Consider the following 25,483-nt stretch of genomic DNA (forward strand, 5'->3'; position numbering starts at 1 on the left):
CTAAATTAGGGGGACACTCCAAGTTAAATGCCCTGTTTTGTAACATGTAAGAACATGCTCCCCACACACCTGCGAGCCTCACTTACAGAGGCTACTGCTGGGGCATGTAGCTTATTCAGATTCTAATGTATTAGAAACCAGCAATGTTCCTGGTCATGTATATGTGAATATATTATGGAGGATAATAATTAAATTCATCATTTTTTCCCTGGAGGCTGAATGTTGGCAATTGTAATTTAGAGGTTTGCCTGGTTTTTGGGTGCATTATGGTATATACTGTTGTCATTCTTTGGGGCACTTGGTTTTCAGCAGCCCGAAGCAGCTCTGCCCGCTGCTCTGAGTTCTCATTCCCATCTGCTGAACATTTCCCATGTGAACGGGAGCTGGGCAGCAGCTCCACCAGGATCATGCTTCAAACTGCCCTTCTCCAGCACGTTTTAACCACAGCTGCTCTATTTGAGCGTGTCCATTTCTCCAGCCCCACTGGCTGGTACATGCAGAAGCCCACGCTGGGCAGAGTCTGCAATTAACGGGTAGAGACTTACAATTCTTCTTAATCTCTCACACATATGGCTCAATAAATGCATTTGTTCACAGCTTTGAGAAAGCTGCCACAGCTCCAGAGGGCTCATGGAATCGGTGTGTTCAATTTTTAACCCGCAGCAGCACCCAGCGAAAGGCGTAGATCCGTTTGTTGAGAAAACAGCTGAGTCGGAGAAATGAAACATCTCACCGGGAACAAATATTGTTTGACAAGGTCGGGGGTAGCAAAATACTTTTTCACGGTGTTTTTCTGCCTGAGGCACCTCCCTTTTGCTGCCAACAGAATATACAGGACAGATGATGGTAACAGCACTGAGATAGGATTATTGACAGCTTCCCCACTTCTTTATTCCTTGCCTCTCATCACAGCATGGGGGGAAAAAAAAACACGCTACATGAAGTTCCTTCACTGCCTTTTTGCTAAATTAACCTACATCGGGATGGTGATTGCCCTGGAGGGGAAAGGGGATTAGCCCTTCAAAATCCTTTTGATCCTCAGAGATCTACAGGAGTCTTGAGCCTCCTCCAGAGAAATGTTTCACTCGCAGTAAGTGGAGAAGGTGTCCGTGGGCTCCTTCCAAGGGTCTGGGAAGAGTAACTAAGGAAAGCAAACCCACTGCAGCCCCTCAGGGGAAATACTGGGGGTTCCCAAGGCTGGAGAGGCTGAAGGCCACTCCTTGGGGAGTGGAGGTACAACCAGGTGGAGCTCTGCTGCTGTCTGAGGCTGCTTGTTCCTGCTCCGCTGTGCTGCAGAGACTTGCCAGCTGCAGCTGCCCACAGAAACAGAGTCTTTAACCTAAAGGGAGGTTCATGGTTCCAGACAAGCTCTGCTGCACCACCTGTGCAAGGGCAGGTCTTTCTCTTCTCAAGAGTCATGCATTTGTTTTGGCTACATCTGCATCTGCTGGATCTTGCAGGAGAGTCTCTAAGTCCAAGGAACAGGAGGTCACAGCTGTGCAGGAGTTGAGCACCTTTTTGCTGTAGAGGAAGGGCTAGAGCTGCTGTGGGAAGCCTGGCATGGATTTCTTCTAAAGCCTTTTTGTATCATTTGGGTGACGTGAAGGGGACTTGACGCAGCCTGACTTCAGGAGAAAGCAAAGAGTGGTAAAATGGGTCTGTGGTCTCTCCAAACCTGGCCTAATTTGAACTTGAAAGTGAGCTCAGAAGCCCAGCTGCTTACTTTTGAAACTATAACCTTCTCCCTGTGAAGGTTAAGTTCAACCAGTCACCAGCTTGAAGGCTCTTAGATCCCCATCTCTGTAAAGAACAAATCCTGCCTTCCCACCGTATCAATGTGCCCTGGTCTGCAGGGGAACATCAGTGGCTGTGGATGAAGGTTTGGGAGGATTTTTTTCAGCTTCCTGTAGTTATCTCAAGCCTTCACCTCTTGAATGTGAAGGCTTTTATAGACTTTGTGTGCTATTAGTGTAACACTGAATGCCCCCATTCTGCAGGTATTTATAGCAACTTCTGCACTCCCATAATGACTCTTGGTGGCTCAGCACCTTGCAACATGATGTCTTGTTATCCCCATTTCACAGATGTGGAAATAGGGCACACAGAAATTAAGTGATTTCTGCAGGATTTCCTACAACCCACTGCAATGCCTTGACTATAACACCACCTTCATGTAAGTTCCCAGAGTATTGTGGGCTTCTATTCTCTTTGCTTAAGATGATATATTATTAAGAGATGGAAATATTGATTTAAGAGTAGTGCCCTGGTTTTCAGCAGTTCTGAGGATCCTCAGATGCCTCTGGACTCAATGCAGACACCCAGGACCTCTGAAAATTAGGCTGGGTTTTAGGTGCTTAAATAATGGAGTTGTGCTTACTGGCAGAGCAGGGGATTAAGAGGAGAGGGAGGGCTTGAGTGATTCTGACAGCTACGCTCTGTCTCCATCAGCAGCAGGGCTGCGGGAGAGCCAGGCTCCTGGGAACCCAGGGCAGAAGTGGGGTGCAGGGCTCCCCGAGGAGCTGTGTGAGCACACATGGGACCGTGCGGTGAAGCAGCGAGGCTCTTCCCACTGGCCCAGTGAGGCTGTGGGATCTGCCAGCTACTGAACACAGTGCTCTGCTTCCGTGCCTCAGTTTCCCTAGCCACAAATCAGGCGTGGTAGTAGTTAACCACCACACCAAAGCAGCATAAAGCTGGATTATTTTCCAGTAAAATTATTTCTTGCACTGTGGACTCTATGTGCACCTGACTGTTACTGTGCTGTTGCTGGATACAACACTGATTCAAACCCGAGTTGTGCAAAACCTGAGGCTGCGTGATGAAAATGGTTCCTTCTGGGTGCAAATGGTCCCAGGCCCACAGAGCCCAGGAGTATCATCAGAATCACTGGGTCTTATTTTCAAACTTAACCCTTTTTATCCTGGCTTGCTATTAGGGTGGCCTTGCTCTAAGGTGTGATCCTGTTGCTGACCTCCCCAATAACACCAGTTTGAGTTTCACTCCTTTGACTATGTGACAGGAGTGTGATGTGTTATTTGGTGTAGGGGCTGGATGATTTGGATGCTTGATCAGCATGATGTTGGTTTGCAAGGCAATATTGTGGTGACACGTTATGCTGTGATGTGTGGATTAAGTTTGATATTCCCTAGTGATGGAACAGCTTTGGGATGCCTGGTGTATGCAAGGAGTAAAGGATGGCAGCTGGGCATCAGGAACAACTTTGGCTAATGTGAACAGTCGGCCTCTTCTCCCAGGCAACTAGCGCTAGGACAAGAGGACACAGCCTCAAGCTTTACCAGGGGAGGTTCAGGTTGGACATCAGGAAGCATTTCTTCTCAGCAAGGGTCATTAGCCATTGGAAGGGGCTGCCCAGGGAGGCGGTGGAGTCACCATCTCTGGAGGGGTTTAAGACAAGACTGGCCATGGCACTTAGTGCCCTGGTCTAGTTGACATGGTGGTGTCAGGGCAATGGTTGGACTCGATGATCCCAGAGGGCTCTCCCAACCTGATTGATTCTGATTCAGTGCTGGGCTGAGCTGGATCAGCAGTGCGTTTGGCCCTGGTCCCCATCCTCCCCGAAAAACATCCAGAGCTGATCCTTCAGCTTTGTTGATAAGGAGAGCTTGTCTTGTCCTGAACCACGCTGCACTTGAGATGGGGTTGGAAACCTCAGGAAAATGGCTTTTCCCAGTAAAACTAAAGCAATGGCGATGGGGCAATGGCATTTCGTAAGGTTTTCATTAATCTCACTTTCGGAATGTCTATTACTTCCAGCCACGGTGTCTGGTACTGCTTGTTACTGAACATACGTGTACAAACTGCGCCTGCTCTGGAGGCGTTTGCTGCAGCACGTGCACATCAAAGGGCTGCGAAGCCGTCGGTGGCGATGTGCTACACAGATGTAATCTTGGAAAATTGGTAGGTACGAGCACAGACCGTTTTAAGAAGGATTATATTTAGTGCAGTACAATAGTCCTTTATAGCCAGGGCCTTAATGTGCTGCAGTTCACGGTGGTAATTAGTTGGATTAAGTTGTACCAATATAAACAAAGTAATAATGAGACAGTTACAGTAAATGGAATAAGCAGGGCTCATCCTGTGCCAGCTGCAGGGGCACTGTCAGGTGTTTCGGATGCGTTATGCAGAAGCCTTGGACGTTCACGGTACCGGGGAGGACGTTCACGGTACCGGGGAGGACGTTCGCAGCCGCCCTGTGAACACCCAGCTGCTCAACGGAGCAGGACGGGGAGCAGGAGCACTGCTGGTGTCTGGGCAGGCAAACTGGTACCAAACCCCAAATAGGCCACGGCAAATACTTTTAACGTGTGAGAGACGAAGGGCTTGGAGGAAAAGGTGAAGCAGCAAGGCTAGAAGTAGAAAATAAGATCAGATTACAGCTTAGCTGTGTTTTAATTGCATTGTTTAATTCCAGTTTCTAATGCTCTAAGACTAGACATCAAATAGAGCGTTAAAATTATTCGAAACCAAGCTACAAGTCTCAACATCAGAATGCCTATTACACTTATCTGTGACCTTCTTAACATTAAAACCACTGTATTATTATTATTTTACATCTTTGGATTATTATTAGGCTTCTGAACTGTGCTGCAGCTTGATTTATAGAAACTGCTTAGTCACTGGCACTAGTGCTGTGCTGGGAGCGGGAGAGATGCTCGCTGGTGTTTCAGCAGAGGCTCCTGCCAAGAAGCAGCCGCTGCCCTTGACAGATCATTGAAAGCTGGTGAGCGTTTCCCTCTCTCGTCTGACTTCTGGAGCTGTTGTGAACCAACCCAACCTCCTTCCCTGTGAAAAAATTCCAGGCTCAATGAACGCGTCCCCTCCGATGGGTGGGGGCAGATTGATTTGGGGCTTTGCATGAAAAGCGATCTTCTGGTTTGCCGTCTGCTGCCCTAGATCTTGGGGAGGTTTGTGCTCCCGTGAAGTTGGGGTCCAGGCTTCGGAAGCAGCAGTTTGAAGGGCCAGAAGCAGTCAGCAACGTGGGCAGGAGCTGCTGGGCAGCCAGGTTGGGGAGGGAGGGAGGCAGGTGGGGGCTTGGCATGGAAGAGCACTTTCAAAATTAAATGCAGGGGGAGGGCGCCTGCTGCTTAATCACATTAATTGTGATGGTTTCTGTGACCCCACTCCCAGGAGCAAACGCTCTGAGCAGAAGTTGCAGGACAGGCCCTTACAAGAAGGGTGTTTTTTCCCGGGTTGTACGCGCACCAGGGCATAGTAAATGCTAATAATTTACAACTGTCTGAGCAACCCAATTACAAACCTGTTTCTTTTGGTTATTTGCTGAGTAATGACTACGCTCAGCTCTTCACGAAGTGTATACCAAATCCCAAAGCTCAGCCCTGTGCCAGGTATGCCCTGCTTGGGTAGGGAGCGATGCCTGGGCCACCACCTCCCCAGTCAAACCACACAGGGCTTGTGCTCCAGGCAGGTCTGCAGAGCTGCAGTCCAGAGCCCCTCGAAGCCTGCAAGAGAAAAAGCTTTAAAAAAAAAAAAAAAGGAATTGAACACTTCCATCCCAATTTCTTCTGTGGATAGGTTTAAGAAGCAGCTAATGCATTGTGCCTGTTTGCAATGTGCTGGTATCCTGGAGATTTAAATGGGATAGTTCAAAGAATACACGTCGGTTAAGTAGCTTAGTGTTTAATTTTATTCACGCTGGAGTAAGCCATCGTGGGGTGTTTTCAGGGAGCTAAGAGAAGAAAAACAATGGCTCTATTTGGCAGAGTCTGGTGGATGAAATATATCAAGGGTATGAAGTCCTAAATTGCTGAAAATAGTTGAAAATAACGGATTAGTTCTCTCCTGACTCAATGCCTTTATTCTTTTTGACATTATTTTTTTTATTGCCTTTGCTCATATAACGCATCGCGGTGACTCAGTGTGAAAGGTCTGTAATAATGTTTCATTGCTGTGAAGGCAGCAGATAACCACTATTCATTCTCCACTCTAACACGATTACAAATGTTTAGAATATAGCCAGAAATTGGCTGGCATCGATAGAATGGGGTAAAATAAGAGCTGGAAAGAGCATTAAAAAGCACGTACTGAGGAATTATACACCCAGAAAACAATGTTTTATGTATCTATTGGAAATCAGAAATGGCATGTGATAATCCAGTGATGTACAGAGCTATTTCACGGGAGAGCTGGTGCCACAGCAGCGCGCTTCTACCCTTCTCCTGTTCAAATAATTGCACTTGCTCACAGGTACCACGCTTGAGTCAATATTTTCAGGAACTTTGCAACTTTCTCAGCCTCACACCATATCTGACACCTCTTGGCACAGTCCCTGGGGTCCTGTACGAGTGCAGGGCTGTGAGCAGTGGGTTGAGCTGGGATGAGGCTCTGGGGATGGGACCCAGCACCTGGGTCAGCTGAGGTTTTGGGGTTGGAGGAGAGAAGTGCCACCTCCCTTCAAGCCTCTCTGCCCAGTTTGGAGTTTGCCAGCTCGTTCAGATGCCTGGCTGCTGCCCTCCAGAGCAGAAAGCCCCTTCCCACAGACTTGACTTGGTTTCCTTTCTTAGAGGAACCATGAGGACCATGTTCTAAGTAGAGACATCAAGGCTCTAAGTCAATAAACCTATTGACTTAAGGCATTTGGGGGCACAAATTCAATAAACTTGCGGTTTACTGAGTGTAGTGTTGGCCACATCCCTTTTGCTAAAAGATCTCTTCTGAAGCAACCAAGGCTCCAAATGCAGCAAAACAGAATGTATAAAAAATAGAGTGCTGGCTTGACAATATCACACAGTCCTGTCCCAGTCTGAATCCAGTTCTCAACTATTCTCTGCCTTCAGTCCAACAATAAAGTCATTTATTTACTTGGCCCTGCTTTGTTAATGAAAAAGCCACTTAACAAAACAAATAGAAGGAAGGACATTTGCAACCAATTATGGTATTGCTGATCAGTCAAATCGTGCTGGAAATTACAGCCGAAGTTCAGCCCAGGCGGCTGATCAATTACCTGGTAGCTTGGCACCCGTGCGCGCTATCAACTTAATAAATCAATGTAATTTCACTTGCTGTGCCAGACTGTGTATATGTGTATTCAATATGACATCAATATTATATAATGATGGTTAAAACTAATTGGCCAAACGCTGATCTGCTGTGCAACCCCGCCAGAGCCCGGCGGCACTCCGGCACACGGGGTGGAATTTGGCTAGCTATTCTTTAAATATACCCTTGGGCATCATTGAAAAATCATGTTTTTTAAAGCCTTTCTTTTTTTTGCAACCACAAGGGAAGTTAGCACTCCAGCCTATAATTCAGGGCTGACCAAATTGCCAGCTAGCTATCTGCTTCTAGGGGCAGGCTTGCTGCGTGCTCCGGCTCCTGGAGAGGGCTGTAGAAAATAGGCGCTTTCTCTTTGGTGGCAGATGCTCATCTTGGCTGGTTTATGCCCAGCTTCCTCTTCTTAATTAGCTCTGACATTTTAGCTATTGTAATATGGGTTTGGTTTAGAAGCGAAGGCTGAAAGCACTGGGTTTTGCTGAAAACAAAGTTTGCTTTCATAGAGTCATAGAATTGTTAAGGTTGGAAAAGACCTAAAAGATCATCAAGTTCAACCATTGACCCAATGCCACCATGCCCACTAAACCATGTCCTGAAGTGCCACATCTAGGTGTTTTTTGAACACCTCCACGGATGGTGACTCCACCACCTCCCTGGGCAGCCCGTTCCAATGCCTAATGACTCTTTCAGTGAAGAAATTCTTCCTAAGATCCAGCCTGAACCTCCCCTGGCGTAACTTGAGGTCGTTTCCTTTCGTCCTTTAAGTATAGGGAAGCTGGGACGCTTCTAACTGTGTGAAAGCTCTGTGAGGGGCTGGAGCACAGAGATACAGGAGCTTCTGGAAGTGCTGGTGGTCACTTGCTCCCACATCCGATATCACCAGCTCCAGTACTCTGTGCTCTCTTATCTCACTCTTGTCCAATTAGCCTGATCTCTCTTTGCCCTCCCGTTCCATCCCAGTGACAACTGCAGTTTGCTGGAGGTTCCCAGCCCTGCTGTACCCTCCAGGGAATGCGCCGTTATCAGGCCGTGGTTGTATTTTGGGAGCACGTCCAGGGAATTGAGCCACGGCTGTGCTAGGTGCTTTGCAAAAGCAGGGGGGGAAAAAAGGCAATCCTTGCCCTGAGGGTCTTCTGTTCTACAGGCACCAATAACCATGGGGATAGAGAGAACAAAAATAGATATAAGGCAAGGACCCTTCTTCGGCAGTGTAATTAGTGCCATGGTCTAGTTGACATGGTGGTGTCAGGGCAATGGTTGGACTCGATGATCCCAGAGGGCTCTTCCAACCTCATTGATTCTGTAATTTGGTTTGGCTGGTGCTCAGCTGAGAGCAGAGGTGGGGAGCGAGGAAGAAAACCTTAGTTCATCATAGCCGAGGTTGTGTTCGGTAGGGTTTTTGGCAGAAGCGAGTTGTAAGGATAGTTTTGAAGGAGGAGAAAGGAGTGGCTGTGCAGATTTTATCGGGGAGGTTTTCCCAGGCTTAAAAGCAAGCTGGGGAGAACGGGAGGCTGTGCTCAGGGAAGGAGCTGACAGACGGATTATAGAGGCTGGCGGGGCAAAGGTGGTGGGCTGGCCGTATGGTAGGTAGGTTATTGGTTCAGCGAGGTAAGAGGAGATGTGGAAAGGTAATAGGAATAAAGAGGAGAAGGCAAGCAGCTCGTAAATTATGTAAACGGAGGACCAGCATGATTGTGGGGTGAATTGATGTGGTCTGGAGGGCAGCTGCTAACACTGAAGATTACAATAGCTGATGTATGAGGAGGGAGGCTTGGAGGAGAATATTTTAAAAAAAGAAAAAAAGAGGGTTAGAGATGTTACAAAGAAAAAGAGCAAGCTTGAGACATGATTCCAAAGAAATCCACTCTGCATGTGGTGGATGGGACTGTGGGCCTGAGTGGGAGGGTGGGGGTCTCACCTGGGTGAGAAGGGAAGAGGGAAGGTGGCAGCAAACCGCCCACCCCTGGCTCACCAGGAGGGATGGAGAGCCGAGATCTGAGCCGTTCTGTAGAGCTGTTGCAGTCTTTTTGAGTTATTTGGGTATTTTTCCTATTTATTTTTTGATTAATGGCTCATTACTGATTCTGGTAACCTACCCAGTGTCACAGAATGCAGGTGACTGCGGGAGGTGACCTGGCTCTTCAGTCACCCTCATTCTTCTTCATCTGACACCAGCTTCACGCAAACAAGGTTTCTTTTGCTATTTCCAGAAGTTCATAGCAGAAAAATACTCCGAGAAATTGTCTTATGTCGGTTTATCCTTTCTAACTCTGGACATCACTCAAATAAAAAATGGCAGTGGTCTGTGGAAAAAAGAAAAATAATTTTAAAATAGATGCTCACTTATATTTTTCCAAACCACCAGAGCAGTTTACCCATTCCTGAGAAAAGACGCAATCAAATAACGTTTCCCTTAATGTCAGAATGCAGAATAATGCCTAGATGAGTGTTTCAAAGAAGATACTTTTAAATTTGTCCTGCCAAATGCAGAAGATAATAAGCTATTTCTTTCTTCTACCCCAAATATTTACATCTAGAAATGTTAAGAAGTAGATTTGTTTTCCTCCTTTAATTTGTTTGGTTGGAAAAAAAAATTCTCTTTATATTGATTTTTTCAGTTTGTTCATGTTGGAGTATGAAAACAGGATGTAGAACCATTGGATATGGGTGGGGGATTTGTATCTGTTAGACTTGGAGAGCGTCACATCCCAGTATGGCATGATGGAAGGAAGGTGTGACATCCTGGATCCATCAGTAGCAACACTTCCATTAGGTTTCATTTCCATTATTAGATATGAGTAATAGAATAATTCATACTCTTTCAAGAGCAAACACTGATTTCTCCAAAATAAGTGATTCTCTGTGATCCTTTTGAAATCAGAAGCCATCTTACTCTGTTTTAGTTCTCAACCTCACCAGCAACGGTTGCATTTTGATCTGGAGAAACCTTCATCACAGCTTTGGCCATGACTTCGCTTGGGTTTCCACGAGGAGCTCCTGACCTGCGGACGGGGTGGGACAGCGAGGAGCAGAGCTGCTGGTGTCACTCTGCTGGGGAGGATCTCCGGGAGGTGACACTCCGGATCATGTCTGGGCTCGTGTGGTGTGACGGGGCAGACAGCTGATGCTGTACATACACCTTAGTGCTGTGACAGCTATTGTTTCCACTCAACCGATGGCTGGAGGCGGAGTGATGATGATGAAGGTGAAGTGATGCAGCCTCAGACTCCGGTAGCCACCGAAACACGCAGCTCCTGACACTGTAACGTCGCAAGTCAGCCCGCAGATCTGCAGGAAGACCATCTACTGAGAAATATGGCCCCAGACGAGCCCTGCGGCTGGTCCTTACTTGGGACTCGGATCCCACACGAGGGTGGGCATCTCCAGCAGCCCTGGATCCAGACTCCTTACCCTGCTACCCCAGGGGTGAGAGCGCATTTGCATAAGAAGCAACTGGGTGAGTAATACCTGCCTCTGCAGACATCAAATGCTGCGAGTATTTTGCGGTAAGCCTGTTGCTGCTCTGGGCAGGGAGGATGCACTTTACTCCGAAAGCGAAGGATGAAAGCCTTTGTGGCAACAGCTCCGCTTTGAAAGCGCCTGAGCCCAATCGTCTGCACAAGCAACTGTTTTATTATCAGAATAACAGATCTCCCAAAGCATTTAACACCCCTGCATGCACCAAACGGAGCCAGCACACGCTGCGGCCTTGCAGCCTTTTGCTCGTGCTGCTCAGCACCTCAGTCTTGCTCCAGTAATATATCGCTGTTAATGGCAAAAAAATAGTGGATTTAAGGGATTCACCTTGTTAGTTTGCTTGTTGAAGTGGGCTGAGGGTGGTACACAGTGAAAATAACCACCGCTGGGTGGCTAGCCTGTGTCTGTGTGACCTGAAATGGCTGTGTCTGCCCAATTCCTAAGCTACGGGCGGGCAGTGACGCAGAGCTGTGGTTGTCATCGCAGAACTGAGGCTAAGAATAAACTAGATTTGCACCTTGCATATCTCTGTGTGGATAAGATCGCTGCTTCAGAGCCAGGCGGTGGATGGAGCTGATGGACAGACTGTGAACCTGGGTGCTGGGTTATTCCTGACTTCGGCCTTGGCCACTTACATCACTGGAGCAAAATTTTGTGTGCTTCTGTTTTCTTACACGGAGATAAGGATACTGATCCCTGGATTAAAAGTGTTATCAAGAAGCCACATTGTGCTTATAATTATTATTTTATGGGCTGAACAGTGTGCAGGAGCTGGCAGTGCTGCTGCTGAACTTCCTCAAGGCGTGTGTGCGTTTGCAAAAGGGAAGAAACAACCGTACAGGAGGATTTGCTCATATATAAGCTGAGGAAACAGATTATCTGTGAAACAGCCAACAGTTTTTATTTACTGTGAAAATCTGAATCTTGCTCTCGATTTCCCATCGCAATAAAATGCAGGCATTTGGTTAAAACGGTAACTTAATGCTCCAAAGGTTTAATTACCAGCACTCTATAATCAGAATCAACACGGAGTGCAGTCTGCAGCTCCCAACTCCAACAAGAAACGCAGCTCCCCACGAAGCAGTCAATAAAAGGAAGATATATCGCATGTGCTCAGATTTTGTGGTCCTTCCCATAGCTGAACTTGCAAATCTGTTATTGCTAATAGATTTCTTTCAAACCTCAGGTTCTCCCTTAGCTATCATCAAACTCCATAACTCCTTATTACTACGTTTTAACTTTCTCTGTGTATAATATCTATATACGTGGTATGGAATTAAGGGAGTTCACAGTGCTGGAAACTAAATTTCCAGGTTTTTTTCCTGTATCAACAGAAAGGACTGGGCTGAATTAGTCTCAATAGTGGTGATTATTGAAACTTTGTAAGAGCCTTGGTTGGACAAAGCATCAAGGAGGCAGATGTTTTCTGGACTGTGGCTGATGTGATCTCTGCTGTGGGGTGAATGATCCTCCATTGCAGTTCCTGGGGCTTTTCTTTAAAGGCTTCAGGACTTGCAGATCAGACATAGCACCAAGTAAGACCCAAGCTGGCCCTGTTTTCCCTCTGCAAGTTAAGATTTCTTTTCTCCAGTGCATTTTTTTCTGAACGAGGTCATCTGGCTGTGCCAACTGTTGTCGATCCCTGTGAAAATTTCTCGTGCTCTATATTTGACCCATTACTTTGCCAGCCGGGTTTTTAGTGAGCGAAGCCTTTCCCTGTATTGCAGCCACGCTCCTGCCTGGCACTGAGGTAGCTCTATCCAAGCAAACCTGGCCAGCACAGGTACTGCCAGCGCAGGTACTGCTCCTCTGCCTTCTGCCGGGGTCAAACCTGGGCTTTACATCACGGGATGCTCCCGAGCCAGAGCTGTTTCTGCAGGAGCTGCAGTAGCAACCACAGAAGTTGCTCTCAAAAAAAACTTTGCTACAGTTTCTGCTCTCTCTAACCAAGGGTTAATTTTTCTCATCGTCACCAGCCCCTTATAAAAAGCAGCGCATTTTGTATCCTGCCCCTACTGACTTGTGGAAATAAGAGCTCCCCTATTAACAGTCCTTGTCCAAACAAAGCCTTGGCCTGGTTAGTGCCAGCACTTTCCATCCAGCACTAGTATTTGTTTTTCCATGCTCTTAATCTTATAAATTGAATCGAGTCTGATAAAAGTGACTTCCTGAATATTGCATAACTGTTTGTGTCTGTCAGGATGGAAGACAAACAAACCCGACCTTGAACTTGGAAAGTTTCCTCCTGGCAGGTAGGAGCTTCCAAAAGTCTGCGCTGATCTGGGAAACGCCGAAGGGGGCTCCTGGTCTCCCTGGGACAGCAGCGCGGCTTCCCTGGCAGCCACCCTCTCCTCCCCAAAAAAAAGCTTTGGAAAATGCTTTGGATCCTCTTCTGGGGACCAGAGAATCCCTTGGAAAGAGCTGCAGCAGAAAGACAGCAGCATGTTCTTGCTCCAAAAAGGAGGCAGAGGAGAAATCCTGTCCATATCTGGCATAGTTTAGCCTCCAGGGATTAATTAAAGGCTTTTTCAGTTTTTCTTTCAAACCTCACAACATTGATCTCCGCCTCAGTGAATAGGGAAAAGGGAGAGGCATTTTCTCTGGTGAATCACCAGCCTGTTTCAATTTTCAGTTTTACATTGCAGTAATATTTTTTTCCTCGGGGAATACCACAGGAAGGGCAAACTCTGGCTTCTCACCATCGGAGCGTTACATCATTAATACGAGCTGGAAATCTGAGTGGCGGGTGAAACAAATATCCCCCAAACTTAGCAATCCCCCCTTTCCTTGGTGCTTCTGTCCCCTCTTCCCTGTTCATGGGTAAGGCAGGTGAAGGTGGTGGCAGAGCTGATGGGGGACCAGGGGACCAGGAGCCTGTGTGGGGTGATGCTACAGGAGCAGGGAGGTGTCCTGCACCCTCTGAGCTGTTGGCAGGGGTGGGACTGGAGCCCTGGAGACTAATGCAGCTCTGGGGCAGCAAAATCCCTTCTTCTGGGACTCAGGCTTGTGGTGATAGATGCAATGGCGGGGAAGGAGCCACTCGTCTCTCAGGGCTACATGTGAAATGTGGGGTCTTTCACGCGGGTTTCCCAGTGCCAGGAAAGCACGGGACTTGGGAGACTCTGGGTTTTGGGCAGCATCCGGAAGAAGGACCACAGCTCCTGGCTCAGCCTGCCCCAAACGTGTGCGTGGTCCCTGTCCGTCGATCCCCGCAGACGCTCCGGCTGTGCCCCGGCTGCAGTGGTTGTTTTCTGACCCCATTACCTATTCCAGTTTGGATTTCAGCTGCTTAGGCTTGATTATTTTAAACCCCCTCTATCTGATTATCAGCAGCCCAGCCAGGCCAGATACGAAGCTTCCTGGGGGATCCCCAGCAGCATTGCAGAAGGATAACTTGCCTCATTTATGCTCCCGGAGGGGGTTGGTCAGCAGAGGTGGGGGGGAAGAGTTATGGGGACAGCACAAGAGTCGGGGATGGCAGCTCCCCCCCACCCCTGTGCTGTAGCTGCACAGGTCTGAGGAACTTTGCCCCATGGTTGATGCTCTTGCTGCCGAGATGTGTGTTGGGAGGTGCCCACTGCCCCGGGAGGTATCGGTGATGGGTGCCCCGGCACATGCTACCCCCATCCCCACGGGAGGATGTTTCTGGAAGCAGAGCAGAGCGTGGCGGCGTGGCAGGGCACAGCAGGTTGGTACCGAAGCTGGGCAGCCCTGTGCAACCTTCCCAGGGCTGCCTGGCTCTTGCTTTTCGGTTTTCTATTGTTACCCTAAAGCTGTCCTCCTCCTCCCCCAGCAGGACGAAGATCCCTCCAGCTGGCCTAGGAGGCTTATCAGCTCTGTCTGGCTGGGTGTTAACACTCTATTTGCATAAGTACCTGTCCCTGTCATATGCCTCTTGCCTTTGTGACTCACTGTTTGTTTATTTTCCCTCCAGCAGCCAGGCTGGCAGCGTGCTGCTCCCCAAGGTATGCCAGGGCAGATGCCACCACCCCGGGCACCACGCGATGCCGGGCACGCTGGGGCCAGGCAGCACACCCTGCCCAGCTCACCCACTCCCTCTGCCCTGCGGGACCAGCTTGGAAATTAAATGTGTAACTCGCTGGGTCCCGTTTGCTCCTGGCTGTCAAGATAAAATTAAATTGAACCCCCCTCTTTGACACCTTGGTGGCTGTCCCAGTGTCGTGGGTGGGGAGAGCAAGGCTTCCCCTGGGACCGCGGTCCCACCTTGTACCACAGGGAAGGGTGATGCATCTGAGCCGAGGGCTGCGTGGTGGGTAACGCGCTGTCTCCTCCCCGCTGTAAGCTGGGCATGAGTTGAGGTCCTTAAAGCCCTCTCTGAGGGTCTCTTCTCCAAAGGCAGAGGCAGTGTCATCTGCCAGACCGACTCTTCTGGGTTTGCTGTGCTAAAGCATCACTATAGCTCTGCCTGAGTGTTGGTTGTGACCGTGGAGTCACCTCCGTAGGTGGGAGCTGAGCGGTCTTGTTTCTGCTCATTAGCTCCGAAAGGTTTTTCCATCTGTAATAAGAAAGTCATTAATGTTAAACTTCTGCTGCCAGGTACGATTGATTTGAAGATTATAACCACTATAAAGGGGGTTATGCGTTGCATGTACAACGTGTTAAAAGTCCTGGCATGCAGGAATTGTTGCTTCAGTGGTTGTCTGTCATCCGTGGAGCTCACCAAAAGATGGCTCAGATTGGTGTGGGGTCATGCAGCAGCCCAGCACTATGAGTTAAGAGTGCCTGTTTTCAAAGGGAGAAGGTAAAATCAAATAATTAACTGGTACGTCCCCTGCAGAGGGGCTGTAATGCTGTCCTAGGAGACGGTGGACTTAATGATTTAACAAGTCTTCACCCTCTCTCGTTGCTGTTTTACAAATATGGTGCACAACCTCGAGGTCCTCCGTGCTTGCAGGAGGGCAGTGCTCAGTGTGGGATCCCCTCTGCAAGGAGCTACCAGAACTGAAGGATTTTCTTCTCAATGTGGCCCAGAAACCTGTCCTGTTGCTGTGTTACCCTTCCCCTCCTTGGCTGATGAGCCAGTGAATCAGCTGTCCATCCATCCATTCATCCAGCCAGCCACTTCTTGCATGTAAAAGTTATTTTAGACACATATTTCTGGCATTCATCATATCATTCATCATATAAAGTGCTTTTGACAACATATCAGTTGAGCCGTGCCAGGCGTGCGTTGCTCCTCTGTGTTGCCCAGGGTGTGATGTTATGGGGCAGACTGAAGCGTGCTCTGTGACGGACAGAGATGAGCAGGCGTGGGAAGGCAGATAACCAGCAATTTGGTATGGATAGGATTGTTGAAGAGGATCAGTGGACTGGGTTGTCCAAAGAAAAATGCAATGGGTAGCAGAGGGAGAAAACAGAGGGAGGAAGAAGCAGACAATACACCACAGGAGCCATCCAAGAAGTGGCTACAAGAGGAGCAGAACCACGAAGGGATGAGTTCATGAAGCCAGGAGAGGGCTGCAGGAACCTCCTTCCTTCCTTTAGAAGAGCAGTGCCCAAGCTCTCAGCTAGGGCTGCTTTTGGAGGAGGCGTTTGAGGGTGGTGAACTCACTCTGGCTTCCACAGTCAACCAGAAAAGTGTCTGATTTGTGACCAAAATTCAAATACCCTCATTTTCCCACCCCGGCATGGATGACTGCATGGCCATGGACTGTAGGGTGGCCATTCTCGCTCTATAGACACAATGAAGTAAATGTTACGGCTGCAGCTTTCTTGAATTTACAGGCAGACTTTGCTCCTAACTACGTAGCCTAAAAATGATTTGAAAATTACAAATCCCATAAAATGTGGATTATCCCAGAATAACTGAAATGAAATGAGCAGGATTTACTCCACAGGCGTTTGGTGCAGCGGGTGCTCCACTCCTCCCCTGCACACCATGCCAAGCACTTCATTAGCAATGGAGAGGCGGTTCCCGTGGTGGGTCCCATGTCAGGGTGGTGTTTTCCAGTCTGGGTAATGGCAGCAAACGGACCTGTGGTGCAAAAAGCACATGGGATGGGACCCAGGTGCCTGCGTGGCAAGCAGCTTGCTCAGCAAAGCGCTTGGTCCCTCTGCAGCATGAGCCTCATTTTAGTCCCGTTCTATCAGGAAAAATCTAGATCGATGTCCTCAAATTGCAGTGGAGCAGAAGGTGGAGATCTTGGATCCAAAATCTTATTTCCCGTCCCTCTCTCATAGCCCGTTGTCCCTTCTGCTAATAAATAGTGCTGCACATGCACAACTCGATCCAGACCCTCAAGAAATCAATAAGAACTGCCAGGTGCTCAATCCTCTGAAAATCAGATCATGCACTTAACGTGACTAAACGTGGCTTTAAGAGCCAGCTTTCGGGCCCCCTTTTTAAAAGCCAGTATTCAAGCATATTGTAGTGGGTCCTGGCTGTAATCAGACCTGATGCATTTTCTTGAAATAAATATTGTGTGAAGTATCTCAAGAAATCCCTCACTTTCCATCTTTATCTCTTTTCCTCAAATGCCTTAGCAGCTGATTTGTCCTTCTGGCTACTCTTAGGTCTTTCTGAACCATCGTCACCAGTCCTATGTCCCACGTGCCTCCCTCTGCTTGCTACAGCCGGGCTAAGTTTGCTGCTTGGGAATATCACTCAGGCGATGGAGTGTCCATGTCAGCCCCTCTATGGCTAAAACCAACCCCGTAAGCAAACCCTCATCATTTTATTTATGACTTTTGGATGAGATAATGGTTTTCCACTTTGAAAAGAAAGCTCTCTACTTCAACATTTATTTTCTATAAATGCCTTGGCATTTATACTGCAACAGGAGACTATTCAGTGACATTATCTGATAAATATCATGTTATACAGCTGCAATTTACAATGCATATATTTTTAACGGTGCTTCTAAGCTAAATTAAATGCTTCTAAAATATGGTACTTATGGAAAACAAATGTCTGTTCTAGCAATTCTGTTTTTCAGGGTACACTATTTTTTAAAAACCAGATACCATCTTTATCCTGTCAGGCAGTAAATTATGCACTTGCACTTTCATAAACTCTCCCCTTGGGAACTTAGTCAATGAAATGGAAATGTCTTTTTCACACCCTCCAATTTCAGAGAAATACAGGGAAACAGCCAACTCCGTTATGAACTGAACGTCTAGGGGGAATCCGTATAACGTGGATTAGTGCAGTCCTGATGCACGTGCTGTTTAGCACAGGTACCGTTCACTCAAATGGTGCATTGAATCGGGACTCGGATCTTTAATGTCTCTGTTTGTTTGTTTTAATTGGGAGAGTAATTGTATGATCTGCGGTGGGATCTGCAGCTAGGAAGACACCCGCTGGCACCTGGCTGTTAACCTCCCTGCCAAGGTTTCCTCCCTGTTGGAGGAGGAGGAAAGCTCTGCTGGCCTCCTCTGGAGAGTAAAACACGACTGCTTTTACACCTAGGTGAATCCTTCCTGGGGCTGTGGGGTGGGAATGGGCAGGACAAGGGCTTGCAATGGCATGTCCTGCCTTTGGGATGCCCTTCATGAGGGAAAGAAGAGGTACTTAAGCAGCTGGACTAGATGATCCTTGTAGGGCCTTTCCAAACGAACTATTTGAGATCTACTGCTCTTTTCATCATCCCTCACCCAGAACTACAGAGTTTGCCCATAGCAGTTGAACATCTTCACACTGAAACTCTGAGTGGGGTGAGGAGCCGTGTCATCCTGTCACTGCATCGAACGTGGGAAGTTTGAAATGCCAACAAAAAGGGAGCAAAGGAATTGAAGTGGGGAAGTGTCGCAGGGGAGTCTGCTTTTGGGATGCCCGAGGATCTGGCCGAAGCAGGAGGAGCTACAACAGGTCTCCTGTCGCAGGAGCAGCACTGAAGCTGTTCAGCTGACCGCCGATGGTCCTCGTTTCCCCAAATCTACCCTCGAGGGCCCTTTGGAAGCCCCAGTTCTTGCAGTCTGGGGACTGGATGAAACGTGTGCCGCATTAGATGTGCTTTGTAATAGAAATGAACTTACAGAAAACAGAGAAACCAGCAACAACAAAAAAAAGGAATCTAGAAACTTGGCAGAAAATATTCAGTGCATAAAACCCACAAGGACCTGAGCATCTTTGCACAAAACCACTTATGGATGCATCCTGTAAAGGTAATCCCTTCAGACAGAGAGGGGCTGCCATTTCTTTGAAAGATATTAAAGCAGCTGTTGCTAGAACATAGAGAATTTTGAGCTATCCATCAAAGGACGGAGATTTGTAATGCTGTATCTATTTTTTTTCTGTTTACAGTTTATTTTGATACCAAACTTCTAGCTACTGAAGGTAATTGAGACTGCAAACAAAATCTCACTATCCACTGATCTGCCAAATCAAATTTTCTTCTCCTGTAAGTATAGTATTTTTCCTGAGCTTCGGAGAGGAAAAGAATTATGCAGAATGGATGAGAAAGAAAAGGGATTAGTTTATATAATGACCATAGCAGCCATCTCTCCCTTGATCTTTCTCTAGTAGTTCGTTCTCGAAGATGGGAGTGATTATTTTTGTCATTTCGAACAGAGCTTGTTCTTTTTCCTTCTGCATTTCCTTACTACTCTCCAAATTAACACATATTTTAATAAAAACTAAATATCCCAAATTATAGCTCAACCCTACGTGGGATATGGATGCAGCAGGTTTTCCATCATCTTTGAGTTTCTGTCCCGGAATGGCTGTGTGCCGCCCTGGTCCTTGATAGAAATTAAAGTAGCCAGGAGGCTATTCTGATGACTTCTGGCTACCGGAGGCCTCAGAAGAGGTATCTAAGGCAGTAAATTAGCAGCCACGTGTCTCCTGCACTGTTTTCAAGTTGTGTGGTGCTTCTGAGGTTCTCCATGAGCTCTCTGTCATCAGAGCATCTCCCTGCCCCGTGGTGGTCCTCCAGCACCCAGGGTGCTGGGTGGGCGGCACTGCAGGAACAGGCTGAGGGAGCTGAGCTTTCCTCGTGGTTTCTCACTAGCCAACGTTACTAAATAGACTGTTTCTAAATGTCTTCAAAATGACATTGAATTTTCATTATATCTGGGGGCTACTCTCTCTCCCTTGGACCTGTCCTATCCTTGTGTCTGGTGCTAACGTACCACAGGAATCAAACCTGATGCCAACAAGGCAGCTGGGTTTTCCTCTTCCTCTCCCATGAGCTCTGTCTGCACCGAGCTTTTCACTGGTCTCAAGTCTTGTTGAAAAGTTTTATCGAACCAAAGTGTTGGGAGATGAACTATTTTCTATGCTCGTTCTCCTGAAGTTGCTTTAACAGTTTGTAATCACAGAATCGTTTTGGTTGGAAAGGACCTGTAAGACCATCAAGCCCAACCGTTAACCCAGCACTGCCAAGCCCACCACTAACCCACGTCCCTCAGCACCACATCTACACGGCTTTTAAACACCTCCAGGGATGGGGACTCCACCACTGCCTCTATTTTTCTTTTAGGTTTGCAAAAATAAACACCGGTGAATGAAGATGAAAGGAAACCGCTGCTGGTTTCTTCCCTGGAGATCGTATTTCTGACTTGTTGCATAACTGCTTATTTTAGCGCCAATCAGCCGAGCCTTCGTTGGGTAGACAATTCTCTCCTTTTAGAGGATTTGTGCAGTATTATTTCTTCCAAAATGCTTTTTTTTGGTTGTTTTTATTATTAGATTTATTTCTTCTCTTAGCAAATGCCAGCTGACAACACCCTGTCAGAGCTCTTCATGTGTGTTACATAAATGTCATGCTATGTAAACTATCACAGATATCCTATACGTGACCTTCCTGTAGAGCCATCCGTCAGGTGTTACCTCTGTGTATTTTATATAAGTTGCATATATGCATTTGTACACAAGTTTTATTTAAGTGTGCATATATGGTAGCCAAAAATCTGTTAAGCATGCGATCGCTACTGCCCGGGGAAGTACTCAAAATGCAGAAATACTTGAATTCTTGTTGTCGGTGCAACTTAATCTACACCCTTTTGTTGAAGCAGAACAAGATTTTAATTCCATGTTCAGATATTATTTTTCTTCTGCATCACCACGGCTGAGATGGTCAGTGAGGGGCTCAGCAATGCTGGCTCGTCCCTATTGTCCAACACACGATCCTAGGCCTTAGCTCAGCACATTATTCACATATCTGACCACTCTTGGGTTTCGCAGCCATAGAAAATGCAGCTCCAATATTCCACTGTGCAGTTTTCAAAGCAGAACGAGGCACTCCTCTTCTTCTGGAGAGCAAAAATGGATTGAGGTTGCATCTGGGGATGCTGTGGACCTGCTGCACGCAACCCATCTGCACCGAGGAACCGGTCTGTGTGCCTGGATTTCGACATGCTGTGGCCTCCTTTAGAGGTTTTGTCCAGAAATCCTGGAGAAGGGTCGCGAGGCTGTAGCGTGCTGTACAGGACCAGAGCAGGGACATTGGCAGGCTCCTCTGAAGACAGAATTATTAATTTCCTCATGGCTTTTTCTACGGTACTTTCCACTACACTGCCTCAGTGCTTCAGCACCTTCATTAATCCTCCCCAAACACCCGTTATGAAGATGGGTCAGGGTGACACATGGATGGATTAAGGTCAGTTTTGACTAATTCAGGGTACTCCATCTGAGAAGCGGAATGTCTGCTTTTTTTTCAGAGCATTTAACGTGATCCAGCACTTCATACATGCAAGCACAGCACCCGCTGCTTCCAGCTGTCCTCGGATGGATGTCAGCAATTCCAGCTAAAGGTTTCAAGCTGCACACCCGAAACGTGGGCAATACAACCGTCAGCATCCAAAAGTTTGGTTTAATGACTTTGTTAGCGTTACAAAGCCTGTGGCAAGGGCAAGGAGAGAATCCTCTTTGGGAGAGTTTTATCCTGTCCTCACAGCGGGACTGTGTCCATGTCTTGTGGCCCTCGCATCGCTCCATGGGCAGTTTTTGGTTCTGCAGAGAAGATGAGGATCTGGCCAAAATTGGTTGCCTTTTTGACTTACAGAGCAGGTCCGTGGCGTGCAGGTGTCGTATGGAAAACAGATTGTGACAATGTAATTAAGAACTGCATTAGAATACGCGTGCACAAGCAAGTCTCCATAAATTGGTACGGAATGCCTCACTTTGGACATTTCTGACATTCTGACCAGGTAACACAGTGACCTTCAAAATACCCCTCAACGCAGCCTGTGCACGGCGGTGAAGTGGGAGCCGTGGGTGAAGTCCTGGCAGCGAATGCCGCTGGGTGCCGGAGCAGCAGGGCCAGCGCCTGCCCAGGTACCTGGGGCTGGCGGGGACTGATGGAAAGGGGCTGTGCTCATGTGTCCCGCTGCTCTTGTACTACCAGGAAAGGCTTTTTTATCTAGGGGCTGAAGTTTCCCCTTCCCTGGGGGCTGCTGAGCAGGCTCTGAGCACTGGGGCAGCAGGTGCCCCAAGAGCAGCATCTTGAGGGACTTCAGCAGCCAGAATCAGGCATGTTTTTGCTGTGTGTTGAGAGCTGCTCTTCTCCAAAGCCCAATAACGTGACTAATTTGGGTGGGTTTATCTAAAAGACCATAAAAGGCTGCCTCATGCCAAATTTCAAGACCCTATTTCCAGAGTTACACTCCTAAAAACAAAACAAAAAACCTCAACAAGCCCAAGAATGACCAAAGCAATGCTCCTCTCCTTCTCTGCTTTCATCCTTGGAAGAGCCAAAGGACTTGGAGCATTTGGAAAAGGTCCAGCACAGGCTGCCAAGGCAGAAAGTTGCAGCCTAATTCATTCAAGTTTGGCAAATTATAAGGAGCCAGAACAGGGATGTACAGTGGGGAGCACCCGCCTGCCTTAGCTGTAGTGGTTCTAGCTGTGGTCCCAATGGTTTTCAACAACCAGTAACTCAGTTTTAGGGCTGACCAGCTTAACGAATTTCAGAGACGATGGCAGATTGTGATTGAAATACCATCTTTAACCTGAATTTTAATCTTCTGCAGTGATGGTTTAAACCAGCACAAGACAACTTCAGCCATTTGTTTTACTGTGGGGCCTCCAAGAGTTTGGAAGGATGTACGTTGCACAGACCGCTCCATCCAATTAGCATTATTTTAATTTAAGAAAGTGTTTTTATCTCGACAGCTGCTGCTGTTTTTAACCCTGGGGAAACAGCTGCCATGGGCAGCCCTGAGCATCCCTTTGGGGAGCACATGGCTGGGTTACCCCGGGGCGGGCACCTCTCCGCGGAAACTCCGCGAAGTTTTTTGGGGGGGGAACACCTCCCTCCCTGGGCTTTGCTGCTGCAGCCGCTCCTCGCCCCTCCGCGGGCGCTGCGCGCCTCCTCAGCAGCCGCCCGTACCGCCGCGGCCCGCGGAGCAGCGCGGAGGCACCGCGGCCCTGCCCGGCAATTCCCACGCCGGCGGCCCGCCCCGCGGCCGCGGAAGTTTGTTCCGCGGGGAGGGGAAGGGGGGGGCGGCTCCGCACCGCGGCCCCCGCCCGCTCCGCGATGGGCAAGAACCGTGTTTTTGACGCAGGAGAAATGGCAAATTTTAAGTACGTCATTAATATGGCGCCAAAAGCTTTTTCTTTTTTTTTTTTTTAAGTATAAGCTTTTTTTTTTTATTTTTTTTTAAGGTTGCAGCAGCGGCCCCGTGTACGCGTGTGCACAGCGCGGCAGGGGGAGCGGAGCGGGGGCGGAGGGGGGGGAGAGAGAGAGAGGAGGGAAAAAGAGTGTGAGTGTGTGTGTGTGCGCGGGTGTGTGCGGGACGGCCCCGCGCGTGCGGCGCGGGGGCTCCGCGCAGCGCCATGGGGTCCCGGCGGGCGGCGGCGGCGGCGGGGGGGTGAAGAGCGGCGCGGAGGGGAAGGGGGAAGGGGGAAGGGGGGGGCGGCCCGGCCCGCCATGGGACCCGCCGCACCTGGCCCTGCCGCTGCGCCGGGGGAAGGGAGCGAGCGCAGGAGGGGAAGAAATTGAAGATTTGGGGCGGCCGAGGCGGCGGCGGGGGGGTGGGTGTGTGGGGGGGGTGGTGGTGGAAGCGCCGCCACCATTATCCGTCCCCGCTCCGAAAGTCGCTTCCCCGCCTCCCTGCCGGAGCCCGAGCCGCGGCGGGGCGAGGAGAAGCCTGAGGAAGTGCGGGGTGAAAAAGAAAGAGAAAAACAGGCGGGCAGGGCTCGCCCGGCCGCGGCGGAGCGGCCATCTCGGCTGGGAGCGGGGCCGCAGCCATGGAGTTACCGGGCGGGAGCCCCTGAGCAGGGCCCGGCCGGCGCGGCCCCGGCAATGACACCGGATTGAGCCGGCGAGGGGGCTCTCCCGGCCGGGGACTGCGGGAGCATCCCCCGCCCCCCGCCTCCTCCCCGCCCGTAACCCCGGAGGCAGCCTCAACTCTTGGAGGACACTCTCCTGGCAAAGGTAAAGGCTCGGCGGCGCGAACGGGCTCATTTTGCAGCGGATGGGTATTTTGCAGCTCCCCCTGCTTTGCTTGTATTTATTTTTTTTTATTATTTATTTTTCTTCCCCCCCCCCCTTCCCTCCCCCCGGCTGCGAGGCGGGGGATGTGCAGCATTTCCAGGGGCGGATTGCGCATGTTGGTCACTCTCGGTTTAAAGTGTACGAGGGAAGGCGGCGGGGATGTAAACAAGAACTTTTAAAGGGTCGGCTCGCGGCTTCGCCCTTTTTGATTCCCCAAATTAATGACTGCGGCAGAGGCTGCCCCGCGCCCTGCCCGCCGGCGGAGGGGGCCGCGCACCGCCGCTCCTCGGGGTCATGTGCGCTACCGGCGGCTGGGGCGGAGAGGGGGGGGCTCCGCGGCCGGGCAAGCGCTGCCGCGGGGCGGCTTTGGGGCCGGGCAGCGGCGGGCCCGCGGGCGCGGAGCGCTGCGCGGGGCCGGGATGGCGGGGCCGGGATGGCGGGGCCCGGGGGCGTGGCGGCTGCCGGCTCCCGCCTGCCCTCCCTGCCTCCCTCCCTCCCCACCGCCGCGCCTCGGGGCTTCCCCCGCCGCCTTCCCCCGCCGCCGGCTCCCCGCGCTGCCGGGCCCCGGAGGCGGCCGCCGCCCCCCCCCCGGGCCCCAAAACATCCCCCGTCCCCCCGCCGTGGCCCTGCCGGGGGTCCTCCGGGGGATGCTGGCGGCTCCTGCCCCTTCCCCACCTGCCGAGCGGGGCGGCCGGTTGGCCCGTGGGCTGCGGGGCTTGCGACGGGGCGGGGGGCTCCTTCCCTGCACCCCCCCCGGCTGCTCCGCTGCCGGGGGCGGCGGCAGCGAGCTGGGAGTTGGGAAGGGCTGTAAAGGCAGAGGGGCTGCTGGACTGTCCAGCTCGGGGGCAATTAGGGGGAAAAAAAAATTATAGCTCCATAGCTGTGCATCCCGAGCGCGTGTGGAGTGGGAAGGGAAGGGTGGCATTCCCAGGGAGAATTCCCAGCGCCTTCTCTCAGCACCCACAGGGAAAATTGTTTACTTACTGGTTTGAGCTTAGACCCTCCGACTGCTGGGACATCTCGAAGAGGGGGTTTTGCTTGGGGTAAAAAAAAAAAAAGAGTGATCTCAGCCTTTCTCCCAGGGGTGAGGAGCCCGGCTCTTTGGAATGGTGTTTGACCTTTAAGCATTTATTGGCTACTGAGGTTAAAATAAGCTTGAGATAGGAGTAAAAATAGCTTGTAGAAAGGTTAAATCGAAGGTTAAATTTGTTTTTCCTAGGAAAATTGAGGCTGATGTCCAAAAATGAAGGCTCGGAGCAAAGGGTGGGAGGGTACACGTTAGGTCTGTAGGCAGGGAGATGCAATTCATTTAAAGTCTTGATGGCTGCTGATGGTGTTTGACACCAAGTTCTGAAAGCTGGTGGATAGGTGGTCCTCAGACTAAGGGACTTTAAATAAGGTCTGGTCTTTGCCTTTCTCTGGGTATTTGGTACAAAGATCGGAGTGCCCATAGCTCCTGTTGATTGTCCTCTGAGTTGTGGATGCTCAGAGACCTGCAGGATGGGACAGCCGACTGCGGGCATGGAGCTGTGTCCCTGCCCGTGCCCCGTGTCCCTGCCCGCTCCCTCCTGCCCGAA

The 25,483-nt window shown here is 49.6% G+C and overlaps 1 protein-coding gene and 1 long non-coding RNA gene across 5 annotated transcripts in view; one reads left to right on the forward strand and one right to left on the reverse strand.

The window, feature by feature from the left end:
* Positions 1–4,403: 4,403 nt before the first annotated feature.
* Positions 4,404–25,034, reverse strand: LOC137668120 (uncharacterized). 2 transcript variants are annotated; one of them, XR_011048877.1, is made up of 4 exons: positions 24,891–25,034; positions 9,129–9,335; positions 5,279–5,480; positions 4,404–4,803 (listed from the first exon to the last, which is right to left on the reverse strand). It is a non-coding gene; the product is annotated as an uncharacterized lncRNA (long non-coding RNA). The 2 variants fall into 2 exon arrangements; XR_011048878.1 differs by having other exon boundaries at positions 5,279–5,495.
* The window catches only part of JADE2 (jade family PHD finger 2), a 76,199-nt gene continuing 74,141 nt past the window's right edge, over positions 23,426–25,483 (forward strand). The window contains exon 1 of one of the 3 annotated variants that reach the window (XM_068409413.1): positions 23,426–23,846. The gene's annotated coding sequence lies outside the window, so the exon portion shown is untranslated. Of the gene's footprint in view, positions 23,847–23,897; positions 23,919–25,483 lie in introns of those variants that run through there. The other 2 variants (XM_068409415.1, XM_068409414.1) reach the window with 2 other exon arrangements.

The sequence above is a fragment of the Nyctibius grandis genome, chromosome 10, assembly GCF_013368605.1.
Source record: "Nyctibius grandis isolate bNycGra1 chromosome 10, bNycGra1.pri, whole genome shotgun sequence".
NCBI classification, from domain to species: domain Eukaryota; kingdom Metazoa; phylum Chordata; class Aves; order Nyctibiiformes; family Nyctibiidae; genus Nyctibius; species Nyctibius grandis.